The sequence below is a fragment of the Acromyrmex echinatior genome, chromosome 4 (assembly GCF_024713525.1).
Source record: "Acromyrmex echinatior isolate Ae372 chromosome 4, ASM2471352v2, whole genome shotgun sequence".
Taxonomy (NCBI): Eukaryota; Metazoa; Arthropoda; class Insecta; order Hymenoptera; family Formicidae; genus Acromyrmex; species Acromyrmex echinatior.
Genome location: NC_141855.1, coordinates 4,486,861 through 4,500,821, shown reverse-complemented (window position 1 = coordinate 4,500,821; position 13,961 = coordinate 4,486,861). Strand labels below are relative to the sequence as shown.

General features: G+C 38.1%; 1 protein-coding gene across 3 annotated transcripts in view; it reads left to right on the top strand.

Moving 5' to 3' along the window:
* The first annotated feature begins 308 nt into the window (after positions 1-308).
* LOC105152941 (latrophilin Cirl) overlaps positions 309-13,961 on the top strand; it is a 476,845-nt gene continuing 463,192 nt past the window's right edge. Inside the window, exon 1 of one of the 3 annotated variants that reach the window (XM_087406038.1) lies at positions 309-4,296. The gene's annotated coding sequence lies outside the window, so the exon portion shown is untranslated. The remainder of the gene's footprint in view (positions 4,297-13,961) is intronic. The other 2 variants (XM_087406030.1, XM_087406032.1) reach the window with 2 other exon arrangements.

Here is a 13,961-nt window from a genome sequence, read left to right as displayed (position 1 = left end):
TTCAAACATTTGCACCCTCAGCTCTATGGATATCGACTTATATCTCATACAGCACAGATCATTCCTATACATTACAACGTTCCAACAATATTGCAATAACATTGAAAATGTTGCTGCAAGCTTCTGTGCTGTATGAAATATAAAATGCACCAATGACAGAAATTTATCATTGTCAAACAATTGTGTCTTTATTTATTAATGTTCAATGGAAATGGATTAGAATCGCAGGCGCAGGTCCTATATATGTTAGCTTCACACCTATAAACGTATGTGTATATGTGTTAGCCGCAGGCACGTATACATGCAATCGCATAGAATAGGACACGCGCGCGGGCGCAGGTCGCGCAGTCGAGATTCAGGTTGGGCGGAAAGGCAGAGGTGGATTCACCTCCTGCAGGTTTGCAGGTACGTACACGTAGTAGGTATACGCGCACTCGATTGGCGTCGGCCGGCGTCCCGGGAGGGGCGCGACGCAAGCCAAGAACGAACGTTGATACTAAACCGCGGCCCGAGCTGCTCCGAACGACAGTCCAACGAGCGTGTGTTCCGAGGCCGGATCACGGTGGTCCATCCGAGCGGCTCGGACGCGCTAACCGATTCCGTTTTTCGATCGTTACCGCGTTTGCCGCGTTACGTCACTCCATGAACACGCTCGAGGGATATTGTAGCGGAAGGAAATCGTGATCCGACGAATTTATTCAAGGATCTTTACAGTTGACAAATGTCTCCATTGATTTTGGATGATCATTGTGCCAATTTGCTCGCAACGTTGTCATTATCATCATTATCATCGTGACATCATTAAGACGGTGAATTAGTCACGTAACTTTCGCGAAAAGGATCGGCTAAACGACGTGTCCGATACCTTCGACGATCCTAAAAACACAGACGTGTTAGGACGAACGCACGAGGAGGACAGCGGATAATTCTCGTACGTGTCCGGTGTACGTGTGTGTGTCGCGCGTGTTTGTGTGTGTCATCAATTGTGTGTGTGTTCGTCGAATCAGTGCTATTCGGTAGCGCGGGCTACCGGTGATCCAGCGGGTGAGTGCGATCGGAGTGCTCCAGTCGCTCGCGTGGGAAAGAGAGAGAGAGAGAGAGAGAGAGAGAGAGAGAGAGAGAGAGAGAACCCGAGGGTGCGCTCTCTTCGATGCGTGCCGCTTCCGGTTAACCGGAAGCGCCCGCGTGCGAATGCCCCCGAGATGCGTCCCACGGTGCGGTCGCCACGAGTGACCGCGACAGTGCAGCATCCAGTGCCGCGACCCACTCGGCCGAGTGAGTTCCGGCTACTGATTAATCTGTCGGTGTAATTAATCCGACTTGTGCGCGCCCGGTTCGTCGACAACCTCGTGAAACCATTTCCATCCTCGCATCCGGATTCGTAAACTAGTGACCCTGTGAGGGTGACGGAAAGGAATTGGTCCAATTATCTTGATTCATAAAAAGACAACAAGAAGAAATGAGAGAAGAAATAAAGTGACTTGATTGAGTGTTTAACATCGTTTCTTGTTTATCAAAGAATAATAAGCGTAAACAATCGACAAATCAACGGGACTCTCGAATAACGGTTTAAGAATGACGAATGATTTAAGACGTCCATGTAAAGACTTGTTGAGGTGGAATGTGATTTGACTTAATAACAGACTGATAGTTTCTATTTATCATACACAGTTCATTTTCTATCTTCCGCAAGACGATTTAAAGCTTCTGGTTTATAAAAAGTGATTCAGTGACCCAAGGCTAGTGCAGAGGATTTATTTTAATCCGATTGCTACTTCCCGAGAGAGAGAGAGAGAGAGAGAGAGAGAGAGAGAGAGAGAAAGAGAGAGTCTAAACTTCGTGTCCCAATTCGTCGAGAGTAATTCGAAGATGGAAGGCAAAGTTTAACTTAACTTAACGTACGAGTCTACATTGCCGTTGCTCGTTATTGACCGAGAACGATACGAAACTCCTGGTACATAAACAGTGACCTAAGAGAAACTAAGGAAATTTGTTTTACTTCAGTCACTATCCTTGTACGCTATCATTCAAACTTTGTAACTTGATTTAATAAGGCGATTTTGAGATAAGATACGAAGATAATTTAACTTATAAACGCACTGATTTCGTACTACATTTGTTTCAATTATTCAATCGCAGAACTGTAAGTTCGTATTCTTATTTATAAAGGATTATTTGAGTGGGAGATGAACGAAGATTGACCGAACTATTTCAAATCTGTGGTACAATTTATAAAAAAAGATTCTAGGCTGCAAAATAAAATTTAACTTTAATGCATATCCAAACTCGCTTTCCGATTCATAAGTGATATCTAAGTAATATCAAAGGATTACTGCAACCATTAACCGCTATTAATCGACGACGACCTCGAGAAAATCAACAGGCGACTGCGTCAATTACTCATCTCGTGAATGAATTTTTAAAGTGGAAGAAACCCAAGGGTCAGTCGTTACTTCACTTGAAATGAATATGTCATGAACGCGATGTTTGCACGCGCAGTGGCATTTAATGCGTGGTACAAGTGCACATTGAAATAAAACGTTCAAGTTGAGGAAAGCGATTAAGTGATTGTAAAGGAAGAGCAGGAAATACGTGCGACTCGATCACTACCTTCGTCGTGTCCCTTTCGAAAGGTCTCTAAATTGCGAAAGTTTTCGATTGCTATTAGATGAAGCAGCACGATCGTAAACAGGATTAATGCATTAAGAATTTTCATTTGTCGATAGTACTATGAATGTTGTATGAACCTGGTTTCTTAGCAAGAAGGAGAATTTTTTCTATCGAAGGTGATCGTAAACACCTTCGAGGTGGAGCATCGAATAGACGATCGAATACAGAATTTATGTGCCGTTTGATAAACGCTAATGGTTACAACATTTAATGCAGATAATAAATAACAGTGTATTAATTATACTTTAGTAATTAATGGATTGCATGATTGTGATCCTCATTCTTTTGTTCCAAGATAGAGATGTTATAGTGAAGAAACAATTAAAAAGTGAATCGCACACGATGGAATGATAATTGTGATTACGACTAATTAATATCTGGATAATTAACGCTTATCAAGAGTCACGCTTCTGTGAAACGGTCGGACGAAGACTGCATGCTATGGACACGCGATCGGAGTGTTATATCAAAGGAAACATTTGACAAGTGACTGGGAATCGCTGCAAGCTAATTAATAAGCGTTAACAGCAATTCATGCTGCTCAAATCAAATATTCGCGAAACTGCAAATGTTTCGATCGCTTACAAAGGATCCAGGTATCAGTAGAAGGAAGAAGTATTGAACAGTGGGTAGTAATCGCTGACAGTTAACTGATAGCTAAACGATATGAACAATTAGCGACGATTGCACTTTCGATTTCAACAATCATAAATCGTCGTAATTCTCGATCGAACATCGGCAAGGGATATACGAATTATTAAGCCCTGAGTTCCCCAGTTGACTACGTCGCATGATGCTACAATATAAACGCTCTTTAATACTAATTATACTAAATTACATGTCACTGTCTCACGATCGTTGATTTCTCGTCCTTCTCAAAGGACGGGAAAAGACGCGGCGACAGTCAGCATCAAGTTCTCTGATTAATCAGACTAATTAACTTGCTGTGTGCTAGACGCAGTCGCGAAACGTTGCTGGTCCTTTGACAACGTCTCGCATGTTCTCGTGTGATATATTCGCATATGACCGAAACACGCGAATTAGGAATGGCGCAGCGCGCCATTTACCTGCAGCTATAATTAACGTGACCTAAGGACAGCCGCGGGATAGCGAGCGGTCGCGCGTCGGGATATCTTCATTGACGAATCGGTTCGACAAGGAACGTCTTAATTAATAATCACGCAAAGCCATTGAGATTCGTGTGCCGTTTCGCATAATAAGAGAAGCGATCGAGGGGAAAGAGAAAAGTGAGATCGATAGAGAGAGAAAGAGAGAGAAAGGGAAAGGAAATCAGAAAGAAAGAAAGAAAAAGAAGGCAAGGTAAGCAGATAGAAAAGGAGAGCAGAGGAACAGAGAGGGACAGGAGCTCCCGGGTGCTACTTCGTCCTCCTCTTCGTCTACTTTTTATCGTTTCGTGAGGGCCCGAAAAAGAGTTCTCACGCCGCACGCGAGAGAGACCCCGAACACGCACGCAGGCAAGCACGCACGAACGCACGCACGCACTCACCCCTCCGAGGGAAGTAGAAAGCCCGCGGCGCGCGAGGGATCTTGATTTCTTCTTGCTCGTTGATTTTTTTCCCTCTCTTCGGACCTCGCTGGCCGTGCCGAGACCCGCAACGCGCGAAGGTAAGTCCTTTTAGTATCCTTTCTCGCGAGCGAGAGATATTAGAATAGGAAACGCAATAGAAATACCAAGCGCAAAAACAGATTAAAGTGTTATTTTTTCAAATATTAATTCAATATTTGATATTTTTATTCGTTTTGATAGAGTCAGAAATTAAATGATTTTCTTCGTCTTTAACCTTCATACACTTTAATATGTTTACTGACAAAATCTATAATTATTACACAAATTTGCAACACACGACAAATGGCCAACTGTATAGAGAACGAAGGATTCTAAAGAAATTATGCATCAGGACACTTTGTAATTGTGGCAATCGTGGCGTAAGAGCAGCTGCTTTCTATGCCAAAAGTCTAGGTTCAAATCCACCCAGAACACAAAAATTTGACATCACCTTTCGGAAGGCAATGATAAACCGCCGAATATATTTGTCATCGACGTTTAGAGTCGAAGTTAAAAACTGTTGGTAGATACATGCGTCGATCCTTCAGATTACGATACAGTTGGATATTAGACTTACAACCCAATTCTAGAAAAATCATTATTTTGAACCTCATCTTCAGATGGGAGGCCAAGGCTTGATTTGAGCTATAAAAGAAGAAGAATGGATCACAATATAGCGATAACCCGCAAACCCTTTGGCATCTCTAAAGAAAATATCTCGTGGAAGTCTCAAAAGTATTATTCTAAAGAAAGGAAACTTTCAGTAACAGAGAGAAAACGCGAGAGAGAAAACGAAAGTAGTTGCGTATGCGCAAAGCTGGCGTGTTGCTTTTACATAATACAAATTGAATATGAAAACAGACATTCATGAGTATATGATTAGACAGAGAAATTGTATGTAATGGCAAATATATGACAAAATAGATAAAGAGAAATTTGCGGATTTCCACAATATAAAAACATGATCAGACGTTTCAAAATATTTAAATAAATATCTATAATACAAAAATGTTAATTTTTTTTTAAAGATTAACAGTCAAAAAAATGAATCGTAAAGGAGGTATTCAGCGACTTTAAATAAACTATTTATGTGAAAAATTCGACATTATTATAAAACTGTTACCAGAAAAATATCATTCCGTTAACTTCGTCAATACTTGTAATTCAAGAAATTTGTTCAGAGAACATATTGAGATTTTTGAAAACAGTGTAGTACACAAAAACGGCGTGAAATAGCAGAGTAATTGCCAATTACGTACGTTAGTTTATATACTGTACTGTGTACCTGTTTGCTCGGAGGAGTATCTATTCCGGGACGAACTAAGCAACTGCCCGAGGCGTTGCATGTGCAAGGGCCTCGTTAGGTCATAACTCCGATGCGCTATATGGGTCGATCATCATCTAGGTCTCCTTCAATCTTATATTACTATCATATCGTAAGAGATCTCGTTCGAATTTTGTCTTCTCCTCCCACCTATTAATTTCATTAAAAATTTTTTCTATTGTAAGTTCGCTAAAAGTCGCCGAGTAATTTTCTTGGAATTTTCAGATCGTTAATTTTAGTTATTGTAGCTTTACAAATTTACAGACTCTTACAGATTTATAGACTCCGTTATATAACAACCGCATTAAATCAATTTGAAAAGACATCGCTGAGCGTACGCTAAGTGCATCGACGAAATTACCACCACGTTAAACATGTATCTAACAGAAATTATAGAATGTAGAATCCTTGCATAGAAGAGAGAGAAAGAGAGAGAGAGAGAGAGAGAGAGAGAGAGAGAGAGAGAGGAGAGATCCCTTATATATTCCCGAATAAATACAACGAGGCACGTGAAGGGCTCGCTGTTTAAATTACGACCGCGAAGGTATTGCATTTGTTCCGACGTTGCGCCAGGGAGACAAAATTGCGCCATTTTCCGGAACAAATGGTTCCTACATATGGAAGCAATACGCACCTTCCCGTGTGTACTCACCCCTTTGGTACGAAATTATAACGGATATATCGCAACTTTCGCCCCGTAGCGCGCATTTGCGTATGTAGATACATTTGCGGATAGTGCACCTTGGTCCTTCGCGACGAGGATGATTCATGTCTGTGCTAAGTACATTGGAAATGAAAAGTTATCGAACAACGTGATTTATTGACGAATGTCTGATGATTTGTCAATCGACAAGATGTTGCAAATTTATCGGTTTTTATCTAAATTTATCGGTTTTTTCAGCAGTGAAAATTCTCTTAGAGAGCAAACCGCGTTTTTACAAAACTAGAGATAGAAGAAAAGCTCATCTCACGAAACTAGATATATAATTTAATTATCTACATTTGTGAGCATTACTCTCTTTGAAAACTATCTCTTACAAAAGTTATTATGTTATTTCATATTGCACTGATTGATGCTGGAATAGATATTGCAATTTTTATTTCTCATGACCATGATAATATAAATGTACCGTAACGTGCAATTATAGATTGCAACACTCCTTAGATCTTTATAACAAGCGTTACAGCTTAAGCTGAATCAATAGAATTGGCAGTCATTATTCATAATTATGATCTTTATTTATGGTATGCATGATATTTTTATTCATAAATATTCGTCATTTAATATTTTGTGATCACTATTAATTATTAAAAAATATTTCAAGTGCATACTTCATGATCATTTCGATAATATTTAAATTAGCGATGTGTAATACCTATAGACCTGATATATACAATAAATAAATAAAAATTATCAATATTAAATGAAAATCATACGACAAAATTAAAAACAAATTGACTTTTTAAATCTTTAAAAGTTCAAATACATTTGAAGATATCCATTACGATTCAATATATGGATCGCGGTTAATAAGATTCCTAGATTGGCTCTTCACAGTTTATTCTTACGTTTTATTACGTCCGGTCCGCTCTCCGGAAAGCGGCATTAATTAAGCGAGGACGTAACGCAGCGATGCTGCTGCGATCGGATCCGACAATGCAGCGATGCTCTGCCTCCCGGTGTTAAATGCACCCGAAACATCTCGCCCTCTGGAGAACAGGGGACGAGCCCTCCTCGTCTACCAGAAGTACAAACTAGTTTCGAAAGAGAGATGCCGTCTCCTGCCTCTCGCGCCTCATTGCTTCCCGCGTGCTCGTCGCTCCATGCCTCGCCCCTTCATTCTCTTTCTCATACGATGGAACGGAGCCGATCGGGCCTCGCTCGTCTTATTCTTCAGGTTCTCTATCTCGGCGAAAAATCTATGTCAACCGACATGTTGACACGTGTTTAAACGTGGCGGGCGCGCGAGCTCGCGCGGAAAGAGGCGAGGAACGGGATTGGGAGAGGAAGGCTTGGAAGTCAGGTTACTGGTATGCAGTGTCGGATTTCGCGGTGTCCCGGGTGAAGGGGTGAAGGGAGAGAAACGTACACCTCGAAATGCAGTGGCACGTAGAAGGGTGTATACGCATACACGCGAGCGACATGCACGCTCCGCTTGCCGACCGTCTCATGAATCAAAACTATTCGTGACGGGAGGGAACGGACAGAAGGTGGGAGGACATACATGTTTACTTACAATAAGCAGGAGGTCATGTCGCGGTAGCTATCGCGTTCTGCTGATTCGAGAGATATGAATTTAATTTTATTATGACGTGAGTCGGGCCGGTTATCTTCGAATCGCACCTTCGCTCCTGCGGAGAAAGGGGTAGATGTGGAAAGAGAAAGAGAGAGGCAGAGAGAGAGAGAGAGAGAGGGGGGGGGGGAGGGAAGGAGAGAAACAGCGCAATACAATGAAAGATGACGAAGAAAGATAGGACTTTGATGACCTATTTTAATATAACGACTGACCTTTCGAAAATGTTGCGCTCGGGAAGGCAAAGACGTGTAATTGTTCGGCTGGAGAACGTTTGATCGACGTGGAATCTGGAAACAATATAAACGGATAATGGCGATGAATACTACTGCGAATCCCGCGAGCTTTCATTCTCTCGTAATCTCGCGCAGCTAGTTTGTTGGAATTGCATGCACTAAGTCACTCCCAGGTGTTCCGCGAAGCAAATGCTTGCATAAAATCTATGATTACTTTCGAGTACTGCGTAGTACTAGAGTTGTGAAAATTTGGACAGGATCTTAGATAAGAAGCATAATGTAAGATAGCATTCTCTTAAAATTTTAATGTAAAATAAAACGCTAAAACTTGCACTGGAAAAAGAATCTGGTTGTATTAATTAGAATTTTAATTGAAAATGGAGAAATCAGTATTTTCTGATTGGCCTAATTATAATTCTAATTGAAATAATAAAAATTGATATGATCAGAACTTTTTGGTTCATTCGTTTTCAACCAGAAATTTTTCTCAGTATGGTCTTAAGAGAAAAAAGATATCAAATTATCAAATTATATTAATTGAACATTTTGCGAAGAGAGAGAGAGAGAGAGAGAGAGAGAGAGAGAGAGAAAGAGAGAAATGTGGCTTCATGATTAAAATAATGAATGACGAAAACTCGGAAGACTATCTGATTATTTGCAAACTGCATAACACGCTCTGACTTTCGTGTTGATCTTAAATTATGCAAACTGACATGGATAACGTCTAAAGTTGGAGCAACGAGAACCGGAATAGTAACTCGATACAATTCAAGATCCCGCGGGTTACTTGCATGTTGCGCAAAATTGCACGGCACAATCTATATAAACGCACTAATTAGGCTGACAATGATATCCGGTGACTTTTACTGTCGCCTAACACGCGTCCGCGACACGAAGCGCAGGGTGCGTTTCGCGTGTGCGTGCAGGCGCTAAGCCACGATGCACGCCAACGCGAGCGGCAGACAGACACGGCTCATACTTTGCGCGTCAGTAAATTAATATTCGCGAGTGGGCGGCGCGCGTATAAATATTCAAAAGTAGGCACGTTCGGCCGTCTCGTCTGACTCATTGGGTCGCCGGTTGAGTATCTCCCCGTCGGTTTTCACTTTCCAAGCGTTTTCGCTTTCCAACGTGCCAGGTTGCACACCCACAAACTGGATAACGTACATACGAGTTCGTGGAAAATGCATAAACTCGATTTGGCCGTTGCGTCAGTCGCTTCTCCCTGACAATTGCGGCAATTAGTGCGCGGATAGTCGTTTGATAAAAAGGACAATCTGATAAATACCAATAAAAATGTCAGTATGGATTATTGGAGATTCATTGATATTCGTAAGAATATATTTTTATTTTGTTTTATATTTTGAAATTGTTTACTATTTTTCATTATCTCTTTACACAAATTCATGAATGTCATGAAATGTTTACATCTTGAAACAGTCATATAAAATATATGCAAATTAAATTATACAATATCGTATTAATCGCATTATATCGTAAAACAGGAAAAAATATTTAATAATAAGTAGTATTAATTACTAGTACTATTAATTATTAATTAATTGATGATAGAATATGATTACTTCAAATGATATTGACTTCAGGGATATAGCTTTATAACTTGTTATGATCACTTAATTCCATTTAGTCATTGCTGGTATGCATTTTATATAGAAAAAAAATAGATTTTGCATACTGGGGTTAACGGGATAGAGTCATCGCGGTTCGAGGAATTAATTGTATCGTGTGGATAATTAATGGTCCCGAATCGATGATAGCGTTTGAATCAGAACTGATAGAAACGTAATGCCACTCGATTTATATCGTACGCAATTGGAGAATATTTCAATAATGTAAACGTGGTTCGTGTGGTATATTTATTTCTGTACACGAATAATTGTCGCTGTTAAATATGCGGTGCTATTGCAATTGCGGGTTGTAAAAATATAACAAAGTGTACAATTTTAAATGCATCTTTTATCGCGCACACAGAAAATGTGTGTTTAAGAATATTGCGTATAAAATAATCTCATATAACTTCGTTAACAAAGTTATATGAGATTATTCTATATATAGTACTTTGAAAAGAGAAAAGGAGTTATTAAAAGCGACAAAATTTATACAATATACTATAATTATATTAATAATAATCAATTAGATGTAAAATAAAATTTTTTTAATAGATATGGATCTTAACAAAATACTAGATCGCAGCATGTTAATAAAAGAAAATACATTAAAATTGTTTAATCGCAACAAAAAAAAATATTAATATATTAAGTTGCATTTTTGTGAGGAAAGACAAATATGTTTAAAAAATACACTCCTAAGCTTCGATGCACAAAACAAAGATATATTATTTGTAACTTTTGCATATAATATATGCATGATTTAATAATTTGTATGCGCATATTATAGATACATGGGAATATCTAATATTAAATTAATGATTGTCCATCAAATTACCATTAGTAGAGTTATTATAGAATAAACGGCAGCATATCTGGCATTTCTGATCAAGTATAATCAATCTCGTTGCAAACAATTAATAAGGCTTTATTTTTTTGAATAATTTAAAATAATCCTATTAGCAGAAATTTCATTTCTCGAACATCATGCATGTATATTTTTAGAGTATGCACCGCGTCACCAATCGGCACGTAGACAATTCGATTAGTACTCGCCGACTCCGACTTTTTTTTAAAAGCGTGACGTGGATGCACATAATAAAGATAAGTTTATTAAAATAAAAATCGTCCGAAGCGAGAGTTCTATTCACATAAAAGAAATGCCGAAGAGAGAAAAAGAGAGAGCGTACCGAGGTCGAGTCGCGCGCGCGTAACTAGATACTTCAGAAACTCTCATTACAATAATCCACTGGCGCAATGGTCGCGCTCTGTGAACCGATATTAAGAAGGTATTGTCGCACGCCGTATCGGTGAATCGCTCCCACACTATCGAACAATGCACTGGTCGGTGGATTATTAGCGCTTGCACCGGTCGATCGCGTCGCGTTGCGTCGGCGGAAGGACGTATTTCCTCCCTCGCAACGAGAGCATTTGGATACGCTGACGTCGTTTCGCGATAATAATTAGACGGCTTTTTAATGAATTTCATCTCTGTCCTTTTCAAGATATCGGTTAATAATAGAATTGTATCGGAAGATGTAAATGGATCACAAAAAAATTCAAAGACGTCATACGTAAGAAATTTATTTCAATAAAACGAATATCTTAAGAGCATTTCTAAATTTATATTTCTGGAATTTAATGTAATTAAATGTTAATTCTTCCAAACATTTTTTAATTTAATGTATAATATGTTGCTAAGTCCGATTTATTAAAAATTACTTAAAGTAACAGCTTTTAAACCAAATATATTTCATATTTTTTGCAGTCTACTGTACATATTTTTGTGATAATTACGAATATTATCAATCGAATGTGCATTATTAAATTGCACCAATGTGGAAAACAATAGTGGTGCTGTATCGACTTTGTTTTGTGTCACAACGACATACTTTTGGACTTTAACAGTCGTACAATTAAAAATACAGTGCGTCTAAGCGACAGATGGAATTAGTTATCATGCATATTTATACATGAGGTAATCAGTTTGAAACATCCATTACGAACATTCTAGCATCTTTAAGTTCTTCTTAAAAAAAGACCAGAATCTTTTCTCGTGTTTATAGAGCACAAGAAGGCATATATAAGATTTGATATTCTTAGATATTCTATTATACATTTCTCTAATCCTTAAAGCGAGCCTTAAAGGCTACACTATAGGAACAATACACTTGGGTTTGAGTAGCAAACAATTTTTTTTCAATCAAAACGTCAGACATTAGAGAACATAATGGTGCCACAAATTTATGTATATTTATTAATAAAAAAGTTATAAGCGATAGAAATAGCAAAAGTATTCAAAAAAGAAAAGGCGTTTAAAGATTAATATAAGTTTAATATGCACACTAATTTTCCGTTTCTCTAAAAACAAATTGTTGAACAAATTAAACAATGCTTTATTAGGATTATGTACGAACAAGATATTTAATTCTGTTAATCATAAACTAATTCGTCGGAAGTATTTAAAATCTGAATGTTACGGGTAATATTTAATAATTTTTTTTATTACTTGGTTTATTATTTAGATTGCATACAATATGATTCACGTCAATCAAAATATAAAAATGATTAGATGAAGCGACCATTCAAACAAGTAATTGCGAAACAAATATTTTATGTAACCTCAATATGTTATATTGATCAATGCATACATTTTACTTCTTGCAGAATCCTGATTGATTTTCATGAGCATTTCAATTCATTGATATCACCTTTTTATTATTAAAGTTACGAGCGTGTTAATTTTAAGGGAAGAAAATCGAAAAAATAAGTTTACCAATCTATAATTCAATATTATAATTTCCATCGAATTTATTCTATTATGTTACACATTAATTCAAATCAATATATTACATTAATTTATTTCACTAACAGAAATGAAATTTTTTGTGATAAAAAATAGTAATGTAAGAAATTCACCGTTCGTACTTTAATCTCAAATTAACTCACGAAATATCGTATGCGCTATTACAGAATAAAGTTATAGCACCATGATTTTAACTGCATCACGCAGTAACACCACACAAGGTGTAAAGCTAGTTTTCAGCTGGACCGCGTCGCGGCGACTTAATGAAGGCGCAGTCGCGGCCATTGCGGGACCATAAGCGACATTAGCTTTATTAAATAAAATCGCATCAAGAGGATTGTATAGGGCAGAGTTAATTGAATGATTGGGCCTCATACGCTCACTGGACGCATCTACTCACCGAAAACACATACATACACACCATGCGTACGCACGTACACATGCACGTGGTTGGCTTCTATTCAGTGTGCGTTCATATGTCGTAAAACACTTTGGTGTATTTCGTTTGACGTAGTTTGTGCATTAGTAATGCAAATTCTGCGCCGGCCGCACGGCCGGCTTTGGGAACGCGGATTTTCAGAGATACCGGCGCGACCAGTGCCTTTTCAGCCGTTCGAGAGGGATGGAAATTCCGCATCGCCAAGGGCGCGTTAATTTTGATATGTACGTCCGCAACCGCCGGGCGAATTACACCGCTGCCATGCATAACGCATGGGAACCGAATGAAAATCGACTGCATCACGGAGAAAGACAGGCAGAGAGAAAGAGAAAAGAGAAAACGCCAAGGCAGACGTTGTCTTCTTGTCTCTTTCGACTGTACAGTTTCACGATCCTCCACGCTTCACGATTCGCTGTCTGAGAATAAAATGTTCAACCCTCTCCATTCTCCTTCAACGTTGCGATGTTGTTGCGGTAAATATTAAAAGTTGTTTTCAATTTTAAATTCACCTGATACTGTTCTTAAAGTCAGAACATCAGGCCGAAATTTATAGTGCTATGTGTACAAAGGAAAATATCTCTTTTTTTTTTCATGATGTAAATGAATCTCTTAAGATTATTGTTACATGTTATAAGCATAAAACATATTATAATTCAATAATGTTTTTCATCACTTAAAACATTAATAAGAAATATTGATAAAAAAATTCGATGAATTCGTACGGAAGTGCACCGCAGTGTATTAAAAGCAGATACATTCATCGATAATTTTATTCCATTATTAATTTTCATTGCAATTATGAAACATATACGATGTTAATATTAAGATAATGAATAATTCAAGATAATGTTATTGGCTTCTAAATTTCTATTATTTTGTCGTATCTGAAACTGTACAGTATTCTTTTATTATGTGACACGTGCAAAGGCTGAATTTACATTTATTTATAGATAATTATTCTATTAATTTACTGAAATAGAAGAAAAACTAGTAATAA